This window comes from Tamandua tetradactyla, chromosome 25, assembly GCF_023851605.1.
Source record: "Tamandua tetradactyla isolate mTamTet1 chromosome 25, mTamTet1.pri, whole genome shotgun sequence".
Lineage (NCBI taxonomy): Eukaryota > Metazoa > Chordata > Mammalia > Pilosa > Myrmecophagidae > Tamandua > Tamandua tetradactyla.
The window spans coordinates 8958570-8979775 of NC_135351.1; the positions used below are offsets into that span (position 1 = coordinate 8958570).

At 38.9% G+C, this 21206-nt stretch overlaps 1 long non-coding RNA gene across 1 annotated transcript; it reads left to right on the forward strand.

Moving 5' to 3' along the window:
* Positions 1-5244: 5244 nt before the first annotated feature.
* Positions 5245-20539, forward strand: LOC143668892 (uncharacterized). The gene is made up of 3 exons (XR_013168617.1): positions 5245-5333; positions 19250-19357; positions 20268-20539. It is a non-coding gene; the product is annotated as an uncharacterized LOC143668892 (long non-coding RNA).
* The last annotated feature ends 667 nt before the right edge of the window (positions 20540-21206 follow it).

Sequence of the window (21206 nt, forward strand, 5' to 3'; positions counted from 1 at the left end):
AGGTTGGAAGACACGTTCCTTATGTCTTAGTTTTCCAGGCTGCTATGAGAATTCCACACAATGGTTTGGCTTAGGGAACAAGAATTTTTTTGTCTCACAATTTTGGAGGCTAGAAGTCCAACACTGAGGTATTGACAGGGCTTGTTTTCTTCCAGGAACTGTAGTATTCTGACAATCTTCTTTCACATAGCCATCGCTCTCTTTCTCTTTTCATCTGCTCCTATGTTTCCACTGTCTTCTGGCTTCTACTTCCATGTCCAATTTCTTTTGCTTATCAGGACTTCATTCATATTGGATTAAATCTTGCTTTCATTAAGTTTGGTCACACCTTACCTAATAACAACATCTTCAAAGGTCCTATATACAAATGGGCTCATACCCGCAGGGACTGGGGATAAGCCCTTGAGCATGTCTTTTGTGGGAGACATGATTCAATTCCCAACACCTACTCATAATTACAGTGATTTGGAATAGTCCAGACTTTTAGTAATCGTCACTTTTAGGGGTTCCTTATCAAGGAGCCAGTCTTATTCTCTAAGCTTCAGAGTTTCCTTTGCCAAGCAACTTCGAATGAGTTTCCCAAAGACCGGACTGGAAGATGTGTAAGTTTAGTACTCTGGGCCTTTCTAAGAAAGACATTTTAGACTAAAAAGATGGTTGCAGTGACCTTTGAATACTTTCTTTCTCATTCCTAAGGCGATTTCCCTTTGAACCCTTCCTAGTTACTCCCACTGCCGTATCAGATTGTCTCTCTAGATTCATGCCTCTATTCTTTCTCCATTATGCCTACTGGTTACAGTCAATCCCAGACAGAGGAGATGTGTCACAAAAGCATCAAACCAAACCAGTTCTTGGTGTTACCAACCTTTATCTCCAAAGCTGTTCTTCTTGGCCACCTGCCCTGGAGGGCAACTGAAAACCAGGACCTCAGAAATATCTTTTCTAATTGCATATCTTTCTTTAGTACATTTGTGAGGAAATATGCCTCAGAGCTCTTGATCCTTTTTCTCATTCGTAGGAATGGAGTTGTGACAAAACATTTTAGTTTGAAAGATTAATTTTCTAATGCCAAGTAGAGTCTTTTCCCAGTGAACTTTAGTGCACACCCATCCCAGTGATCCCTTGTGCAGAGGGTTCATTGTTTTGTTCATTCTCTCGCAATCACACGTGTGTCAGATGTGACAAGCGCACCCAACTTGGAGGGAAGTACAGTAATCCTTTGGTGGAAAACAAAAAATGGACTTGTCTTTTGTAGATCACTCATTCTCCTGAAAGTTGTGAAGCTACACCTTCCAGTGTTTTTTTTTTTTTTCCTGGATAATGGATATTTTGCTCTTTTGACATTAAAATAACACCAATGTTTTGAAAATATAGAATCCTTTACTTTGTTTTCTACTGTGTGAAGATGGGATTTCCCCCATGCCACATCTCTTCATCAAAGAAGTTGGCAGTAATGATTAAGTCCTAGGAAATATCCCAACCCAGCATTACACTGTAGAAAGTCACAGGAGCTGAGAGTTTGGGGTTACTTTGTTGAGTGTTGTTGGCTCTGAACCTTTCTTGTGAGATGATGTGCAGCTTGTCAACAGATGGGGATTTCAGGGCTTTTCAAAATCCATTTAAAATGGATGTCCCTGAAACCCGAGAAGCTCTTCCATCTGTCTCCTTTGCAGGATTTGTGTTAGGGTGGGGGTGGGGGGCGGTAAATTACACTGGCATTTTGAATTCTTAGAATCCTGTATTGAATACTATCTGTTTAGTAAAACATGGGTTTGGCTTTCTCAGTTAATCTTTGCCTCCTGATTATTTTTAAGGAGAATATAATCCTTAATATGCTACCTCATTGCAACCTAATCATAAAGAGGTTATTTTGCAAGAGACTTATTGCCCAAAATGACTTTTCTTTTCTTTTCTTTTTTTAATTTTTAAGGAAAATCTTCTAACTGATGGCAGACAGAGGTTTTGGTCTGGTTTAGAACTCTGGGTCTGTGAATTTGGAGTCGATTCTAAAATTGCCCATGGAGTCCTTCCAGGCTAACTTGAGAGGGAAAGAAAAAATAAATAAAAGAAAAAATGATCAGATTGCCTCTTGGTTCTTTCTAAGTTCTCTGTTCACTTTCTAGGCCTAAGTTTTTAATCTACATGTGCGCAAAAACATACCATCCCTGTGGTTTCAAAGGGAACATATATCTGCAGAATATACTCTTTTTATTGTACTGCAGGATGCATAGTCAGAATTGACTTTATAAGGCAAAATATTTGGAAGAGTTGTAGCCCAACAATTAATTTCTTCTCTACTTCCCATGGAATCCTAAGTGTTTTATTTTTGTCATTGTTGTTTTTTCTATGTGGTATGGCGAAGTCACATTTCATTATTTTTCCATGCGAGTATCCCGTTGTTGCAGCACCTTTTGTTGAATTTTTTGCTTGCTTGTTTTGCTTGTTTGTTTGTTTTGGGGGATTTGTGCATAGACCAGGAATCAAACCTGGGTCTTCCCCTTGGAATCCCAAGTTTTTAAACCTTTTAGACCAATTTAAGATCTTTGGTTTTACCCAATTCTGTAATTTAAAAATATTTGGTTTAGTTTTCCCTTTAATAAACTCCAATATTGTACCAGTTTTATTTCAGCTATGTGGTAGATTGGGTAAATTCATATACCATATATCTGGGCAGTGCCTTCTTTCATTTTCTAAATCTAGTGGTTTCCCCAGTCTCTTCTGTAAGGGTACATTAAATTTTTGAACATGGGGTAGTCATCTTCTATGAGATGTCCTCCCCCAATTTCCTTCTAAATTAGGTAGTCATATGCATATCTCCCATTCATTAATGTATGGATTGTCACTGTTGGTTTGTGTCTCTGCCTCTCTTGGTAGACTGTGGCTTCATTTTAGTGTCCTGGACACTAATTCAGTGCTGAGCACATAAATGCCCCCCCAAACTCTTGTTGAATAAACAAAAGCCTGCTTGTCAGATGGTTGCTGATCTAAGAGGGGTCTCATTCAGCCTTACTACCCATGAATCTGTCCTTTCCTTGTAAAGGAATACCCACTCTGCTTGTCTATGAAGGCTCACACAAGTATGTTCTCCACTGGTGTCCTGGAGCACTGATGTGAAACTTTGAGAACAGGGACCTGTGTGTCCATCCCAGGAGACAGACATGGCTGGGAGTCCTGGGGACCAGCCAGCCTGCTCCTGGTCTTCACAGACTAATGGTATTACCAGATCACGGATAACAATGCCTTGTTCTCCTGTACAGCCCTGAGGATTAAACTGGCTCCCGTTGTCTGGATCATTAGGAGAATATAGAAATGCATATGACTACCTTTTCAGAGGTGCATAAGAACATCCTTTCAGATTGTCAGTCCTGGTAGACAAAAGATGGGAATGTTGTCTTACATTTGGTAATAAATTTCAGAGTCTGCATGGCCGAGGCAGTCTGATTAGCTCAGTACATCTCAAATTTTGAGCCCTGTGTCTTGCTCAGAGCTAACAGATGCTATTTTGTTATAAGCACAAATAGAAATATGTTTATTTAAGGAAGTGGAAAGTGGGGTGGGGGAGGTTGTATTGCAAAGGTTTGGATGTGGATTAAATTCTTGTTTCCCTGAACTAGAGGGCATCTCGTCCTTTAAATCAAGTAGGTTCTCATTTCAGCATATGCCCAGAGGGAAAGCGATTTCTTTGGGTATCGATTTAGGTCAATCTAATTCTGTTTGTTTGATCCTAGTCTAATAATTTTTTTCCCTCTCTCTTTTGAGATTCCATCTCTATAACCGGAAGGGTGATGCTGAAGCCACAGCCTTGCAAAGTGAAGTCGATGATACTGAATTCCCGTATTCCCAGTGGGATTACCTAGGAAACCAAGAAGGAAGGGACTGCAAAAAAAAACAGCTCCAAACTTTTTCTTTAGAAAGAAATTGCCTGTTCAAACCATTTATTTAATTTCCTTATCTATCTACTTCTCCATTCCCTTGTTTATGCCATGTACAATATTTATTTGGCTCAATTGCCTGTTCATTCAACAGACATTTCTGTATACACACTGATGTCAAATATGGCTCCTCAGTCTTAGATTAGGAAAAAAGACAAATCAAGGAGTCATAACTTAATAACAAATGCTATAAAGAGATGGTATAGAAGGCTATTTAGAGACTCCGGGAGGGAGCCACTAACATGACCTCTCCTGGATTTTGGGAAATCTCTGAACATAAGGGCTAGGATTGTAACTCTTCACCCTTCCCATTTTCCTCTCCCATGTCTCTCTCCTCCATGCTATCCAGGGGACAGGTCACCCCAGTGAAGTTCCAGTCCCTTCTCACCTTGGAAAGAACACTTTGGGAGTAGCACCATGGAGCAGCCAAGTCAGAGCCCACACAGTGGATGAAGGTCAGCTCTTCCAAGGTGAGTGTATGAAACAGTTAGATCCTCGAGCAATCAAGCAAGCCTGTGGCTACTCAATATCTGAGTGACGGTAGGAAAAGCATGGGCTGTGTACCCCTCCATGCCTTTCTCAGTTACATCAGAGTAAATACAATCGCCACACACTCAGAAAAGTCCTGCCAGAGTAGAGATAAAGATTAAATGAAGTAATGCTTGTAGAGACTTCTGTAGATTGCATGGTATAGAGTGAACTTTCAATAGGTGTTAAATCTTTTCTGGTTTAGGTAACTGTATTTTTCTTCTGGGAGGACTCCTGCTTCCTTTTGTTATCAGTATTTAATAATTTAAATTAAATTACGGTTAATAAGAAGGGATTTTTTTTCTACCCCGAAAGGGAGAAATCTGCTTCACTTTAGGTTCCTTCTCTATTCTAGCTACTCCAGTAAAAGTCATTCCATAAGAATGCTGCTTCTAGTCTGCCTTTTAGATTTTCATGGTTTTTTTTCCAATTATAAAAAGAATCTATGCTTGTTATAAAATTGGAACATCCAAAAAGGTAGAACAAAAGAGAAGGAAAAAAAAACATGCATAATTTTTCTAAAGGGAGCTGCTATATATAAATGTATACATATATATTTATATAATTGTTCTCTTTGGTTATTTAAAAATCTAGTGAAGAACACATTGTACATACTGTATAGACCTCTTGATATCATTGTTATCACCTAGCAGGATAATATAAACAGTTTTCCTATTTTTGAAAACTATTCATGTTATTTTAATGGATATATACTATTCATTATACAGATACAGCATTATTTACTTTATGTAATCTTTTGTTTCAATCTAGCCTGTTTTCATTGCTGAAAACCATGCTGGTATAAACATCTTTGTGCATGAGTTTTATATAATACAGATTATTTTTGAAGAAAGATATCTCCAAAGTGTAAAGGTAATTACATATATATGTAAACATATCTGAAAGTTCTTGAGACTATTGATACCTACTTCCCAATTACTTTCCAAAAGGGATTTGCCATTCTATACTTCCAATGGTGTATCTGAATATCTAATTTAGCTATATAAGTTCTTAGAATTAGTACTCAGAGTTTAGAATGCAGGCTTCAGAACCAGACTGCCTTTTGTTCAAATGCTAGTCCTGCCACTTACTGTGTGATCTTAGATATGTTGCTTAACTTCTCTGTGCCTCTGTTCTTCATTTGTAGAATTGGAATAAAAATAGTACTTTCTCATAGTGAGAACTAAATGAATTAACACGAATAGAGATTAGAATTTGCCTGGTATCTGGGAAGCACTCTTTTAGTATTAGTGTGATATTTGTAACTCCCTATCTGCTATCACAGGAAAGAACTGAGACAAAAGATAACCCAATGGGAATCAAAGGGTGCCCTATGTCAAATCTTGTCTCATTTATTAAAGATTTTATTCAGTTATTTACAAGAAATCAGCATGTCTAGTCAAACAGAATTGGCATTATTGAAGGTAAATAAGCCCTAATAGGGACCCTAAACAGAATTGCAGACAAAGTCTCAGGTGATATTCTCATATAAGCAGAATGAGTTGATGGAAGGACTCCAGCCACCTGTTGTTGAGCTGCCCTCCCCAACCTCACCTACCCCTACCCCAGCTCCCTGATGGATCTTCGCACTAAGTGGCCGTTGATAATACAGGCTCATTTCCACATCTCCTCTCCTGCTGGGCAGTAATAATGATTGATTCGTGTACCAAATGGCCTAAAGCAACCCTCAAAACCCTTATTATTGAAGATACAATTACCACCAGGTAGGGTTTGCTTCTACAGTGTCTGCTAATGGATTCTAATTTGCCAGTGGTGTTTGTGCTTCTTTGTTTTCAGACAGAGATCCATTTCTAAACTGAAGAGTAATTCATAAATATTGTTCTCTCTAGTCATGGGTAATGGACAAGGTTTAATTGCACATTGAAAGACATTTCTATGTAAAGCCGCTGAGAGAGGTTGCGAGCTCAGGTATGGAGTGCAGCAGAGCTCATGGATACAGCCTTGTCATTTCAGGCTGAGGCCGAGAAGTAGTGGGCCTTGCCTGAGGTCATACAGGGAATGAGCATTTTTACACTCTTTAAGACTGGCTCCCCAATTCCCTAAGTAGGAGCCTAGCACCTACCCTTGAGTAGCACTGTTGAACAGCCAACTTTGACTTAAGCCACTTGACTGCTGCTTATCTGCAATTATGTTAGGACTTTCTTTTCTTTAAAATAGTCTATCTATGGTTTCTATCTTTTAGTAATACAAGAAGCTCACTGATGAGAATTTGGAAAATATCAAAAATTTTAAAGGGAAAGCATCGATAATTCTTTAGCGTTTAGTTTTGTTCCCTTACAACATTTTATGTCTGTATGTATACATTCTAAAATTTTGGACAAAATTGCAATTGTATTATATATACAGCTTCACATTCTGCATTTTCCCATTTATTAGAGTTTGGGCATTTTCTCATATCATTAAATGCCATACTTTATGTTCAAAAACATTATTCCATAAAATTAAATCATATGGAATGATGAGTTATTTCAATATTTTTGCTCTTGTCAAGTTGTTTTCTAATTTTTGCAATTATAAACAGTGTTGTGAACAAACCCGTGCAAACATATTTAAGTTTAAACTGATTATTTCTTTATGAGAAATATTTAGAAATAGACCTTGAGGTCAATGAGTGTAAATATTTTTAGGAAGTTTAAACAAAACATATTACTAAATTTCAGGGCTTTTTCTCAAAATCAGAGACAAAATTAAATACTGGACTTATACTCAGAAAATCTGCATTTGAATCTTAAATTTTCCAGTTATTGGCTGTATCACTACAAGCAAATTCTTTTGTTTCTTGACCTAATGTGTAAAATAAGAACAATTAAAACTAGTTCATGATTTTTCAGAATTAAAAAAGTTGGAAAAAAAAACCTACTTCATGAGGTTGTTGTGAGAAATAAAACAAGAAATATTAAAATGTTTATAGAATGATTGGTACTTAGCAAATGCTCAGTTATTTGTTGTCTTTGTTTTGAACTTTTTCCACCAGTGGAATTTTCTAGGGAAAGACCAAGAGTTTTATTTTCCAATTAAGTGTCTTTTGGATTTGAGAGGGGCCATAGGTCCTGCTGTCTACAAGAATGTAGGTAAATCCAATGGAAAACCCAGGAGAAAGCTGCTCTCAGTCCTAGTGGGATGATGACAAGGTCAAGGTCAGAATAGTTCAGCCTCTGGTCTGGCACTTTGGTCAGGATAATCTCTTCTTATGGAGAGTGTTATGGCAGAGTAAGAATATGTCTATTGCTGCAACGAACTATTGACAAGTTTAATATGGCTGCAAGCTCTGCCTGGGGGAGGAAGAAGGGAGATGGTTGTTTATGGGGCCAAGGGAAGAAGGTGCCAACTCTAGATCCTTCCTTACAGTCTCAGGTTTCCAAAGGAGATTGGGTTGAGGAAACTTGGAGGAAAGGGGTGCAGGCTTTGAGTCAGCAGGATTTGTATGCAAATGTGAGTCCTGACAGCTCCTTAGCAGTGTAAACTTGGACAAGCTTTCTGGATCTGTTTCCTGCTCTGCCCAAAGGATGTTGCTGCAAGACGCTTATGTGATTAAAAGAAAATGAATATAAAGGAGAGGGTGGTCAACAAATGATAAGCTTTATTACTGTTATTAGGTAACATTGGGCCATTGACTACCATACCTTCATAATTAAATGTAAACAATAATAATAATGAAGTCATATTGTCATGAGAATTATTTTTTAAAAATCGGTGAAAGTATTGAGTAATCCACACTGCACAGTGAAGCATTAAGGTTTGTAGTAAGGTTTTTGTGAGGGACAAAAGCTCTTTGGGAAGTGGAGAGCCTGGGGCTATGGCTTCCTCCCTTGTCTTGCCCATTAGCACACATCTTCATTTGGACTTCTTGAATATTGCCCTCCAGTCAGTGCAACTTTCACGCATGTCAGAATTTAATCACATCCCACAGAGCCAGTTTGGGATAACTGATGTTTGTTTCCCTGACAAAGACTGAGACTCCTTGTGGCCTGCTTCCAAGATGAAGGCTAATTCACAGAAGTCAGCAAGTGCTATACAAAGAAAAGGGGCAAAGACAAGGAATGGTACGGCAGCCCACAGGCTCTGAACCTCAAATTCCAAGGAAAGCCTGTCTGTAGGTTCTTGAGCTTACAGGGCCATCTGAATGGTTTAAAGTGCAGAAAGCAACAGTGTTTTATATCCAGGATGCTGCCTGCCTACCCCCTGCAAGAACACAAAACTATCTTGGTTTCCTAGTCCTGGCGTCACAAAGTAGGTGGATTAAAGCAACAGAAACTTATTGTCCCATGGTTCTGGAGGTTAGATGTCCAAGATCAAGGTGGTGGCAGTGTCATGCTTCTTTCAGCCTGTATGAGAGTTTCCTCTCTTGCCTCTTCTACCTTCTTGTGGTTTGTTTGCAATCCCTGGCACTGGTTTGCAGTCACATCATTCCAATCTCTGCCTCCTCCTTCTTTAAATGGCCTTCTCCCCAGTGCCTGTTACTGTCTGTGTCCAAGTTTCCTCTTCTTATACAAGTCATATTGGATTAGGGCTTATCTGAATCTAGTTTGGGCTCATCTTAACGAATCACATCTTCAAAGACCATCTTTCCAAATAGGTCACATTTACGAGTCTGGGGTTTAGAAGTTGAACATATTTTGGAGGATACAATTCAACCCATAACAAATCCTTCCCCTCCAAAGCTCACTCTCTGCTGCTTTTCTATGAATGGGGCTGGAGACCATGGCCAGGTCAATAGTAGGGTCAGGACTTGGTAATTGTATGTGAAGCTTAATGCCATTGATGACATGATTTTGAGCTTTGTAAATTAAACACAAACAAAATTTCCTCATTAAACCAACACTTCGGATAGGATTACTGACAGAAGGAATATCAGTACTCTTAAAGCCTTTTTGTACATTTGTGTCTCACGTTTGAGTCCTGTATGATACTCATGCCAAACCCAAATGAACTCAACACTTTATTAATTAGAATTTTAAAAATTAATGAAGCCTACAAACATGCAGAGTTTTCATCATGTGAACCATCATATTAAAAAAATAGGCAACAATGGCAGCAAAATTATTATAGATTTGGGAGAACAGAAAAGGAAATATAAAACAGCTATATTTCACAAGTTTATCTTTGATGATCCCATTGTTTATAGAAAAAGAAGTGTGTTGACGGAATAGTCATTCCTAAGAGTTATACAGCAAATATTTATTGAGAGCTTGTTGTGTGGATCGCTTATGGTATGTGCTATACGGATTGTGCTGGCAATCTGGCACTTCCTTGTAGAGTGGACAGAAGAGATAGCAATGAAAGAAGACGAGAAGTTAGAACTGAAGGACTTGGCTTCACAGAGATGAAAGAGAGGAAGCTTTGGGTGTTCCTAGACTTTGTATTTGGGTGACTGACAGAGCAGTTACAGTTGGTGTCCCTAGGAGTAGAAAATACAGGAAGAAGAGTAGCTTTGCAGGGGCTGTGGAGGGGAGATGATAATAAGAAGAAAAGGAAGTAGTTACAAAAGTGTGCATTTATCCCAAATTGTAGAGCAGGAAGCTAGTAGTCAGATTGGTGATGTTACGTTCTTTAGTAGTATCAGGGATCAAATCTGGGGAGAAAATCTATCAGAGTGTTCAAGCAGAGAACAGGAACCAAAGTATGGGCTGTACACCAATTAGCTATTATTGCATTGTAACAAGCAGGTGCCGCCCCCCCCCCCCCACCTTTCTCTTACTTGGCTGCCTTCTCTGTAGAAAACCCCAGACCCCCTCTCTTGACCTCTGGGAATGGAGGAAACTGCAGGCAATAAAGATAGGATACATTCCCGGGATAGAGACCCCTCTCCTAACCGCTGGGAATGGATGAAACTGCAGGCAATAAAGATAAGACACATTCCTGGGATAGGGACCCCTCCCCTAACATCTCATCTGCTTCTGTAACCTGCTTCGTGCCTTAAACGGACCAATTGTCTTTCCTTTAATATTGCTATTTGCAGTATTAGGCTTGCCCTATCTGTAGCATGTAATAGAGTCTATAAAACCCAATGTTGGCTTTTGTTCAGGGCTCAGACTTTCAAAGTGACTCGGCTGAGCACCGTGTGCAAGAGCTAATAAATCACTTGCTTCCCGAAACTGCAGACCCTTAGTCTCACACTGTTCTAATTTCGCAGAACGTTCCTGGAGGCTGCGGTTTTCACGCTATAGCATAACAAACTATTCCACAACTTAGTGGGTTTACACAATAGCCATTTCTTATTGCTCATGAGTCCAAGAGCCAGTTAGAAGGTTCTATAATCTGGACTAGGCTTGGCTACACCGGGCTGAACTCTCTCATGCATCTGTGTTTAGCTGGCAACTTGGCTAGGGACTAGTTGGTCTAGGATGACTTCAGCTGGGATAATTCAGCACTGGTCCATGTTCTTACTCATCCTCCAGAAGCTATTTTCACAGTAAAGGCAGGGTTGAGGTGGGCAGGGTAATATGGGAGCATGCAAGCTCTCTTGAGGCTTAGGCTTCAACCTGCACACTGCCATTTTTGCGGCAAAATAAGTCAGGAGGACAATCCAGAATCAAGAGCTGAAGGATTAAATTCCACTTCTTGATGGGAAGAACTGCAAAGTCATACTGTAAAGAGCATGGATACAGGGAGGGGTCAAGAATTGGTGCCAATTTCGGAATCAATCCATGTGCACAGACCAAGTTCATTGAAATGAAATGAAACAGAAGGGACACTTTATTGAAAGTGGCATAATGTGGAGGTAAAGTTGGCATCCCCTTTTGCTCTCCAAACACCTCCATTGTAGAGGTTATACTGCTTTAGTTAAAAGTTTGGACCTGTGAAATCTGTTCTACCAGTAATTGTTGCAGTGTGCTTTGAAATTTAATGCTTTTTTGTATATGCGTTGTCGTTCACAAAAAAGAAAAAAATGTCGATTGTGATGATAAATGCATCGCTATGTGATGAGACTGTGAACCATTGATTTGCACACTCTGGATGATTATGTGGTATGTGAATATATAATATATATTAGTAACATTGCATTAAAATAAAAAAGTGAACATGAAACATAACTATTGTCCTGTGGAATTGGTTACACTTACAATGTTATGCTACTATTACCGAAGTCTGCTACCATCCATTCCCAAAACTTCTCTCCCCCAGTGAAATTCTGTATCCATTACAATCACTCCCCAACTCCCACAGCACCTAGTAACCTGTAGTCTCCTTTCTGTCTCCAGGATTTTGCTTATTTTTGGCATTTTGTTTAATATGGAATCAGACCATATTTGTCCTTATGTCTTTGAGTAATTTCGCTTGGCATGATGTTTTAACATGAGTAAGGACATAGTTTTCGTGGCTGAATGGTATTCCATTGTATGTACACATTAGATTGTGTTTGACCTTTTGTCTATTGATGGACACTTGACATGGTTATTCTGTTTGGCTATTGTGTTAATAGAGGACCCATTCAAGGAGAGACAACATTTCAGTTTGTGAATGAATTTTTTAATCTTTCCCTCGGAGTCAGTTTTGATAATACAGATTAAGTAAAAATGATGTTTGGCGTCAGAGACTGGAAGGAAAGCCTTATCAATATCACTTTTTTGCAAAGAAGCCCACATTTTCTATGTGGAGCTGGTAGGAATGTCATATTCTGTTTGGTATCTGCATTTCAAATAGCTGAATGAGAATCAGCAATGCTGTGCAGCTTTTAGAAGAAAAAAAAAAAAGAGGAAGTTTCCAAGGAAGGACTAACAGGGGTGAAGAACTTAACAATTCAAGACAGATTCTTATTATTTCCAAATGAGCCAGACCTTACCAGCATGTTCTGTCGTCCTCAAGTCACTACTTCATAGCAAGGTCACAGAGACTGTACAGGATCCAGGGCATGAAGGTGGGATGAGATTTGAGAATAGTGTTTCATAAGGAAAGAACCAAAGTTCTGAACAACTAAACTAAAAGAAAAAAGGGCTGAAGAGAGACAAATATTGTGATTTGTGGTGTAAAAATGGAATTAATGGTAATAAATTGGGCCCCATACTCAAAGAGAAGGAAAAGAGAGTGAAGATGAAACACGTGACATCAAGGCTAGATTTAAAAGAACTTACTTAGAGTGACTTTTCTTAAATATTTTGGAATAGCTCTTTAGGAGAAGGAAATTTCTTGACAGCAGAATGAGTATAGTTTGTGTTCACCTGACCACCTGTGTTCATTTCAAGCCCTCTAAAATGAGTATCAACATGTGTCTGTGAGTCCCAGAGATTTTTCAGCTGTTCTGTTTCATGCCTTTGCTAATCATTCCTCTTTTGAATCCTGAGGGTTTCCTTCCAGTTTTGAATGTCAGGCAACAAGTTTCAGTCATGGTATTCATTTGGTCTTTGAAGGTTTTTTATTCTTTTTGAGGGGCAAGTGGTGGGTGAGGATCTAGGCATGGAATTGAGACATTTTCATGTGGGTTTGTCTGGAGTTCTTCACTTTAATAGACCATTAGTCCCCAAAACAACTTATATTCTATGTGTGTTTGCTACTCATATATCTCTCTGCCAAGTGGCATTACTCAACTCTGTCAGGCACAGTGTTATGTGGGGCCATAGACTTAAAGTAAGTCTGGCTGAGATGCCCTGAGTTATAAGCACTGGAAGCAAAAGCTGATGTAAGTAGAAAAGATGGTTCAATTTCCTCATTTACAAGACAAATTGGGGTCTACGCTTGATAGCATGAGGAAAATGGACATCAGCTAGAAACCCACAAAACAATGTTCACAGTGGATGAAGAGAAAATGTGCATTATTTGAGATTACAGCCAATGGGAGGCACCATGGATCTGGGCTGAATCAGGCAAAGAAATAAAATGCCATCTATCACCCTCTAAGCTATGCAGGCAAAAGAGCATTACTGTTAAGGAAGCCATGAACCTGTGGAACAAACATCTTAGTGTCCGGAGGCAAGAAGGAGAAGCTCAGTGACCCATGCAATGTCTCAATGAAGGGATGGCTTGGGTGTCTGAAGTGACTGATTCACCAGGTTGCTACACTGTTTACAGCTGACCTGTGTGTTAAGAATGCAGCACACAGAGCTCTCTTGGGTGTGTAGAGAAATTTGTTCCAATTCCCCCAAGCAAAAGAGTAGCTTTTCCATTTGATTAGAGGAAAAGTAAAAAATAAAATGACATGTCTTTTTTTTTTCTTCCTCCTAAATTCTCAGGGCACCTTTTGGTTCTTTGAGGCTATTTATAGGATTTGAATAAGTCAAAAAAAGTGTCTGTTTAATTGACATCATCTTTTTCTAAGCATTTGTGAGGAGAAGGTGGTGATAAAGATAGTTTACAAGCAATTTCCATTGAATGGGCTAAATTTCCCAGAATTATATGGCCTGTCTTGACCCTGGGTACCTACACAGAGACACCTACAGAGGTGGTACCATTTGACAACTGGTCTACTGGTTAGTTTATAGATGATCTTGTGTTGTTGATTAGTGGATGAGAGATGGGATACCAGTGTAGAGTGGCCATAAATCTTATCAGAATTGAAGGTTGGATTCCTGGTTTGATCTGAGGAGCACAGAGGAAAGTCTACATCCTACTTTAAATACTTGTTATAGATTAACATTTCCACTTGAACTAGTTTATCCTATCCTTTGTAATAATCAGTTAATGATAATATAAAACTTGTATATATGACTTTAAAAATTTGTATATTTTTTGCATTTTTATGAGTCAGAGATTATTATCTCCAGTAGAGTCTAAGGTAACCATTAATTTTTTAAAAGACATAGCTGAGAGTGGTAGAGGTGGATTTTTTTAAATACAATTTTGTTGAGATATATTCACATACCATAAAAACTATCTGAAGTATACAACCACTGGCTCACAGTGTCATCACATAGTTGTACATACAACCCCATGATCAATTTTAGAAGATTTTCATTTCTCCAGAAAAGAAATAAAAACAAAAAACAAAACCGGAATCCTCCCATACCCTTAATCCCCCTATTATTGACCCATAGTATTGTTGTAGTACATTTGTTACTGTTGCTCAAGAAGTATCAAAATATTACTGTTAACTATAGTCCATAGTTTGCAATAGGTACATTTTCCCCTCTATTATTAATTCCTTTTAATAGTGTCATACATTTGTTAAAGTTCATGAAAGAACTTTTTTATGTCTGTACTGTTAATCATGGACATTGTCCACCACAAGATTCGCTGTGTTATACATTCCTATGTTTTTACTTCCAACTTTGCTTCTGGTGACATACATGACTCCAAACTTCCCCTTTCTGCCACACTCACACATGATTCAGCACAGTTAATTATTCCCACAATAGCAAACTACCATCACCTTAGTCCATTTCCAAGTGTTTAAGTTCAACCTAGCTAAGCATTCCTGCTCATATTAAGCAACCGCTACTCATTCTTTAGCCTTATTCTATATCCTGGTAAGCTATATTCTTTTATTTATTTCTATGAGTATACATATTATAATTAGTTCATTTCGGTGAGTTCAGATAATATTTGTCCTTTTGTATCTGACTTATTTCACTTAACATAATGTCCTCAAGATTCATCCAAGTTTTCGCATGCTTCAGGACTTCATTCTTTCTTCACTGCTGAATAATATTCCCTCATATGTATATACTACGTTTTGTTTATCCAGTCATCTGTTCAAGGACACTTGGGTTGTTTCCGTCTTTAAACAGATGTGAATAATGCCACTATGAATAACTGTGTGCAAATATCTAATTGAGTCCCTACTTTCAAATTTTGGGAGGTATGTAAATGCAGGATTGAAAATTAGGAAATACTGCGTTGGCCTATGACAACAGACTTGTTAGAAAGTAAGTTTTCTTGGTTCTTCTACTGACTATTTACCTTGGGTTTGCTTCATTTTTGCACTCTGGATTATTGTAAATTTTATTTTGTACTTGTCAGTATGCATTCCTCTCAGATTATTTCATGTGTGTATTTAATCTCTTTAGCATCCAGCATCTCAAGGCCAAGATCAATGGCCTTGAGATTTAATAACTGATTATTTCTTTTTAACTGTACTTTCATGATTAGGATAAGAATACATTCTTTGGGTATGTGCAAACTGAAAGTCCAGAGCATGACCCATTCATTTCCAAAGCCAAATTGTTAAAAGTGTGAATACAAGGTCTTTATTGTCTTGTGGTCTTTAGGTTATTATCACCTTTAGAGAGGCAGGGAAATCAGTATTTTTTGGTCGATATCTGTGGCTCAACGCTTTTCATGAATCATTCTTTGGATTCTGATTTGGAGGAGGTTGCTAATGCCTCCTCTCTAACTATTATGAAAAGGGCTTCCAGACACATTCACTCCTCCTACTGCATTTTTATGAGTATTTTCAATTTAAGGACAGAAAATAATAATAACAGGAAGTGGTAAGACTCTTCATCTCTCCTTAATTTTGTGTAAGTAGAGGAAGGATCTCTGTTCCAGTGATCCTTAAACTTTCAAAGTATTTTTGAAACTCTCAGATTTTACTTTGGCTAAGGAGACAGGGTCATCAAATATTTTCATATGGTAATACCTCTAACAAAATTAGACATCCATCAGGGAATAAACAAATAACACTAGTACCTCAAAGCACTTAACCAGCATGGATTTTTTTTTAAGTATGAATGCTATAGCTATTATGAAACAACAACTTAGTAAACCCTAACGAGTTTAGATGAAATTTTGGATTCAAATATTATTCCTGCAGTAACCCAGGGATTTTGTTTTGTTCCCTTGAATAAATTGATTTTAACTAAAAAAATTTCGAAACTTTTTTTTTTTTTTGCCTCAACTAGTTTTCCGAATCAGAATCATTGCAGCAGCCTAAGGTAAGCAAATGCTTTTGATGTGAATTGCTGAGAGCAGGAGCAGGGAAAGAGAGGGAGGAGCAGGATTGAAAGAGAAGGAGGGAGGAACGGGAGAAGGTAAGGAAGGGATTTGATAAAAGGGGATCAGTAGTTGGGGATAAAAGAACACAGAGGAAGGAAAATAGAAAAAGAACGGTCTGGGAAAGTTTCTGTAGACCTGCAGGAATAGGGCAATTGTATCCGGAAGTACGCTACTGAGCTCAGGGACTGTTAATTTCCTTTGCCATTTTCTTTTCCTTTTTTTTTTTTTTTTTTTTTTTTTGCGCAGCTACTGGCTTTCATTCCCAACCCCCAGCACAGCTGAGTCTCGTTGTCCGAGGCCTGCTACTGTTTTAGCTTTGCCTCATCTGGACACTTTGAGCTACTGCTGTCTGGGACCTTACACCCCTACTCCTCGGCCCCAGAGCACCCCTCGAGGCAGTACTGAGAGGAACAGACCTGTCTATCCTCCAGCTCTGTTGCCCTGTGAACGCTGGGGCAGGACTGTGCTGACTCTCCAGCGCCCCCTGCAGGATGGAGCCAAATTACCCTCTGTGGCACTTCTTCCTTCCCCTCCTTGTCCCACTGTCTCAGGGCTCTCTGCTAGCTTTCCTGAAATCCTTCCCAATAAGCCGTATGAAACCTCAACTCAATGTCAGCTTCTGGGGGCCTTGATCTGACAACACCACCCCATTACTTAAATGTCCTGATTATTTCAAAGGCCTCTGAGATGTTTCATTACTCGCACTGTGGCAGATGCACTCTATGTGCTGATCTACTCTTTTCATTAAAGAAAACGTTGCGTGGACCCTCACATCACGTCTCCTCCTCCCCACTCTTCTCCTCGAGCCCTTGGCTCCGTCCCGGGCATGCGTGGAGACTCCGCCCTCAAGGTTTCCTTCCCCCTTCCAGGATGTCGTGGCTGCTGAAGCTCGGCTCCATCTGGAAGTCTGGCAGGAGTTTTTCTCCAGAACTGGAAGTCACTGCTGGGTGCTTTTGGGAGTTGACTCAATTTTAGAAACATCCCATCGACCACTGTCTGCCGGTGTCGCCTCTGCCTGGGTGGGTTGGAAACCACAAGGAGCAGAAGGCAGACATTTCCACTCACAGACATTTACCGCCCAGCCCGCGAGGGGTGTTAGCTCTAGAGTCAGGAGGCGTGTACTAAAATAGCACCTGGGTTTTTATAATTTTGAGGGAGGCGGCTGAGGCGGTGTTTTCTGGTGCCTTGTGATTCCATAATTGCTGTATGAAATCACTGTGGCTCACCAGATTCAGTGAATCAGTTCTTCGGAGTCTAATTTAGAGGGGACCATTTTTTGCCCTATTTTGAACGACTGTAAAAAAATGTGTCTAGATCGACTCATTTCTTCTCCCACGCATAGAAAAAGAGGACAGGAAATCACTCCCCTTTTCAAAGTTAGAAAGCCGGAAGAGGTAAGGATTATCTGTCTTCAACCGAATTGTTCCACGTGAATCCCGGCTGGGAAAAGCTCTTTGCTGATAGACCCGGAGAGTAGGCAGGGCAGAAATCTCCATCTGGAGACAATTTGGAGGCATGTGGTGAAGGGGTTGCCAGGCCTCTCTTTGAAAACCCTGAAGTGAATATTTGTTGAACACTTCCTAAACCCGCTAAAGTAGGGGAAGATTGGATGGAGGGAATAAGGTAAATGGCTTGCTTGTAAAAAAGAAGTTAATTTTGTAATTCTTTGATCTAGTGATTTTACTATAAATAATAGTGAGATGAAAAATCTCCCCAGAAGGAATGCTTGAGAGTTTTTATTTAAATTGCTACCTACTTGGAATGAGCTATCTGATTTTGTCAATAATCTCCAAGTCATTTGTCAGCTGCTTCCTTCTCATCCTAGTAGCAGAAAAATTTCAGCGAATCATGACTTTATGGGAGTTGTTGCTCATTGCATTTTCTTTATATCTCTCATTTCTTGAAAGTATCTTGTTGGGAAAAAAACTTTAAAAGATTTACATTTAATTATTTTGGCAATAAATTAATGAAAGCAAACACATTCTTGAGAGGATTGCAAATTGAGACAATTCAAAATATTTTTTTCTAAGGATGATTTTTATTTAAAAATATTACAAAACCCGCCAAGTTTGTTAAAAACTCAAAACAGTAAAATAGTATAGAATTAAAGTGCCCCCTCAATTCTATTCCATAGATTTGACTATAGCAACAGTCCGTATATTTAGCTGAACTTTTAAAATGGAGCTGTTTTAGATAAGGGATTCCAAAGTGAAAGGAGAATCTGTGCAAAGGACATGGCCCAATAACAGTTATATAACTTTTAAACTACTTACATCATATAAAAAGTTTAGGTTGGGGATTAAATGAAGAGATTTGGGAAGATTTTTGGAGTGGGCTGTTAGAATATTCCAATTGGTGGTGAGTACCCCTTTACCTTAAACCCCTATTCAGGGTTTTAGGGAGACCACTTAGCTTTAAGGTACCTCCTGAAGTATGGGGAGCTTGCTAGACCAACCAGGAAAATCTAAACGGTGGTTGACCAGTTGCTTAGAGTAAATGAGAGGTTGCTGTTGGTTACGAATGGCCTATCTTTCCAGAGTTTGCAGGGGCTGAGGGTGTACAAGTGCTTCCCGTGGTCAAAATATGGGCCATGTGAGAGCAAGAACCAATGTGGGGTCAACTTCTGTCTAGTTTCAAGTGCCACCTCAGGAGAGAGAGGCCAGATGTGAATGACCAGATTCCAGAGGCTGAGGAAGGAGTCTTAAGTGACGGCTAGAACAGGTTCCTCCACCAGCATCCATGGACGTGCAGTAGAATTATAGCCATGAGTAGAAGGAGTCTTTGAAGAATCCATGAAAGCAACTGCAAGAGAAAAAAAAAACCAACTTAGTCTTTTGTCAATACCAGAGAACACTGTTATCAGCTCATTAAATAAGAATCTTTCTGCTCCCCTTTCTTAGGCTTTAACCCCTGAGGGTTAAGACCTGAAGGAGTGGAGGAAGGAACCAGACAACTGCCCCTTCACAACAATGACTTCTTTCCTACAATAGATCCGAGCTGGGATAAAGGTGAGAAATCTCAAATTTAGTTCAAGTTTGGAGTGCTGATTATCAGATGAATGTTACATTATTACTAATTTGAACTTGAGTCTGTGACTTAAAATGACTCTAGGAATGTTTACTATGTACATAACAAAAAAGGTTATGGCCTTGCCCCATCAATTAACCTTCAATGATAGACTACAAAGAGAATTTGCTTAACACGAGAGTTATGTGTGTGTGAATATATATATATCTATATGTATATATAAAAGCATAGACACACTTGTGCATCTGTCTTGAAATCGTAGTTTTTAACAGATGTGCTCAAGGATTAAAGGTTCATTTTGCACTTATTCTAAGAGCAACAGTGACCTTTACTGACCTTCCAAGGTCACCACTGTTAAAGTACAAATAAATGAACACCTAGATGATATGGGAAGAATCCTCTTGGAACACCATGTCATCATATTTGCTTATTTGCTTGGCCACCTTATTATTGAGAGAAATTAATAATGGGTAATCTTAATGAACAACAGACAAATCTTAAAATCTCAGTAGGTTAATCAATAGCAGTTCGTTTCTCATCACATCTGGTGGAGGATGTTTCTCCATCTTGTAGCCATCTGAAATTAAAGGCATTTGTATTCTCCTTGTTAAAGGAAGAAAGTAAAGGAAGAGCCTGTTGGCTAGAATCAAGTCACATGGCCTTAGCCTCAATGCAAAAGAGGCAGGGGAAGGCAGACAAGTGTGTGGCTATTTGGTGATCTTTGAAGTCTCCGCCAGTCATTTATCATATGTTCATCAATATTTATTGAGCAACTACTATATATAAATTGGATGCTGTATAGTAGATGTGGTGGTTTGAAGCTGTAGGTACCCCAAAAAACATGCTCTTAAATTTAACCCATTCCTGTGGGTGTGAACCCATTGCATTTAGGACCTTTTGATGAAGTTACTTCGGTTAAGGTGTGTCCCACCTCAATCAGAATGGATGTTAGTCTTATTACTGGAGTCCTTTATAAGAAAATACAATTCAGACACAGAAAGAAAGCCATGGAAACAAGAAGATGAAATAAATGAAACCAGGAAAGGAAGACATTCCACCATGTGCCTTGCCATATGACAGAGGAGCCAAAGATCTCGGATAGCTGTACTTCAGGAAGAAAGCATCACCTTGATTGTGTCTTGATTTGGACATTTTCCCAGCCTCAAAACTGTAACTGAATAAATTTCCATTATTTATCCTGACCATTTTCATGGTGTTTGCTTTGAGCAGCCTAGGAAATTAAAACCGTGGGGAAATTAATAAACTTTATAGTCAGACACATCTGGACGTGAATCTAGACAACATACCACATGTTAGCCATTGACAAGTTCCTAAACCTCTCTGAGTCTTAGAAACTCATTTTCTCACTGATAAAATGAAAATAATTTTAGGTACCTCCACAATACTATAAGTATTAAATGGGATAACTATATAAAGTTCTTGGTGCAATATTTAAGTGAAAATACAGATTCACTTCTACCATTTTCCTGCAAGACACCATGATTGGGTTAAATGAGATATAAAGATTCCTAAGCAATGGTCTCCATCATCAAAGAGTGTGAAACTTTAAAGATGTCAGTAATTCAAGTTCACAAATATTTGAAACACCAGGCATTATGTAAGAGCTATAGGACTGGTATAAATAAGAGGTTCTACAAGAACTCAAAGGAGGAACCATCACTTCTGGCCATAGAAGACTTCTTGGTAGAAGAGTTATTTGTGTTTGGTTTTCAAGTATGGGGAAACTTGGGAGACTTTCAAGTTAAAACAGGAAGATTTGAGAATTCTATGTGAACAGAATTTAAGTAAAGGTGCAAAGTCAAAACTTTA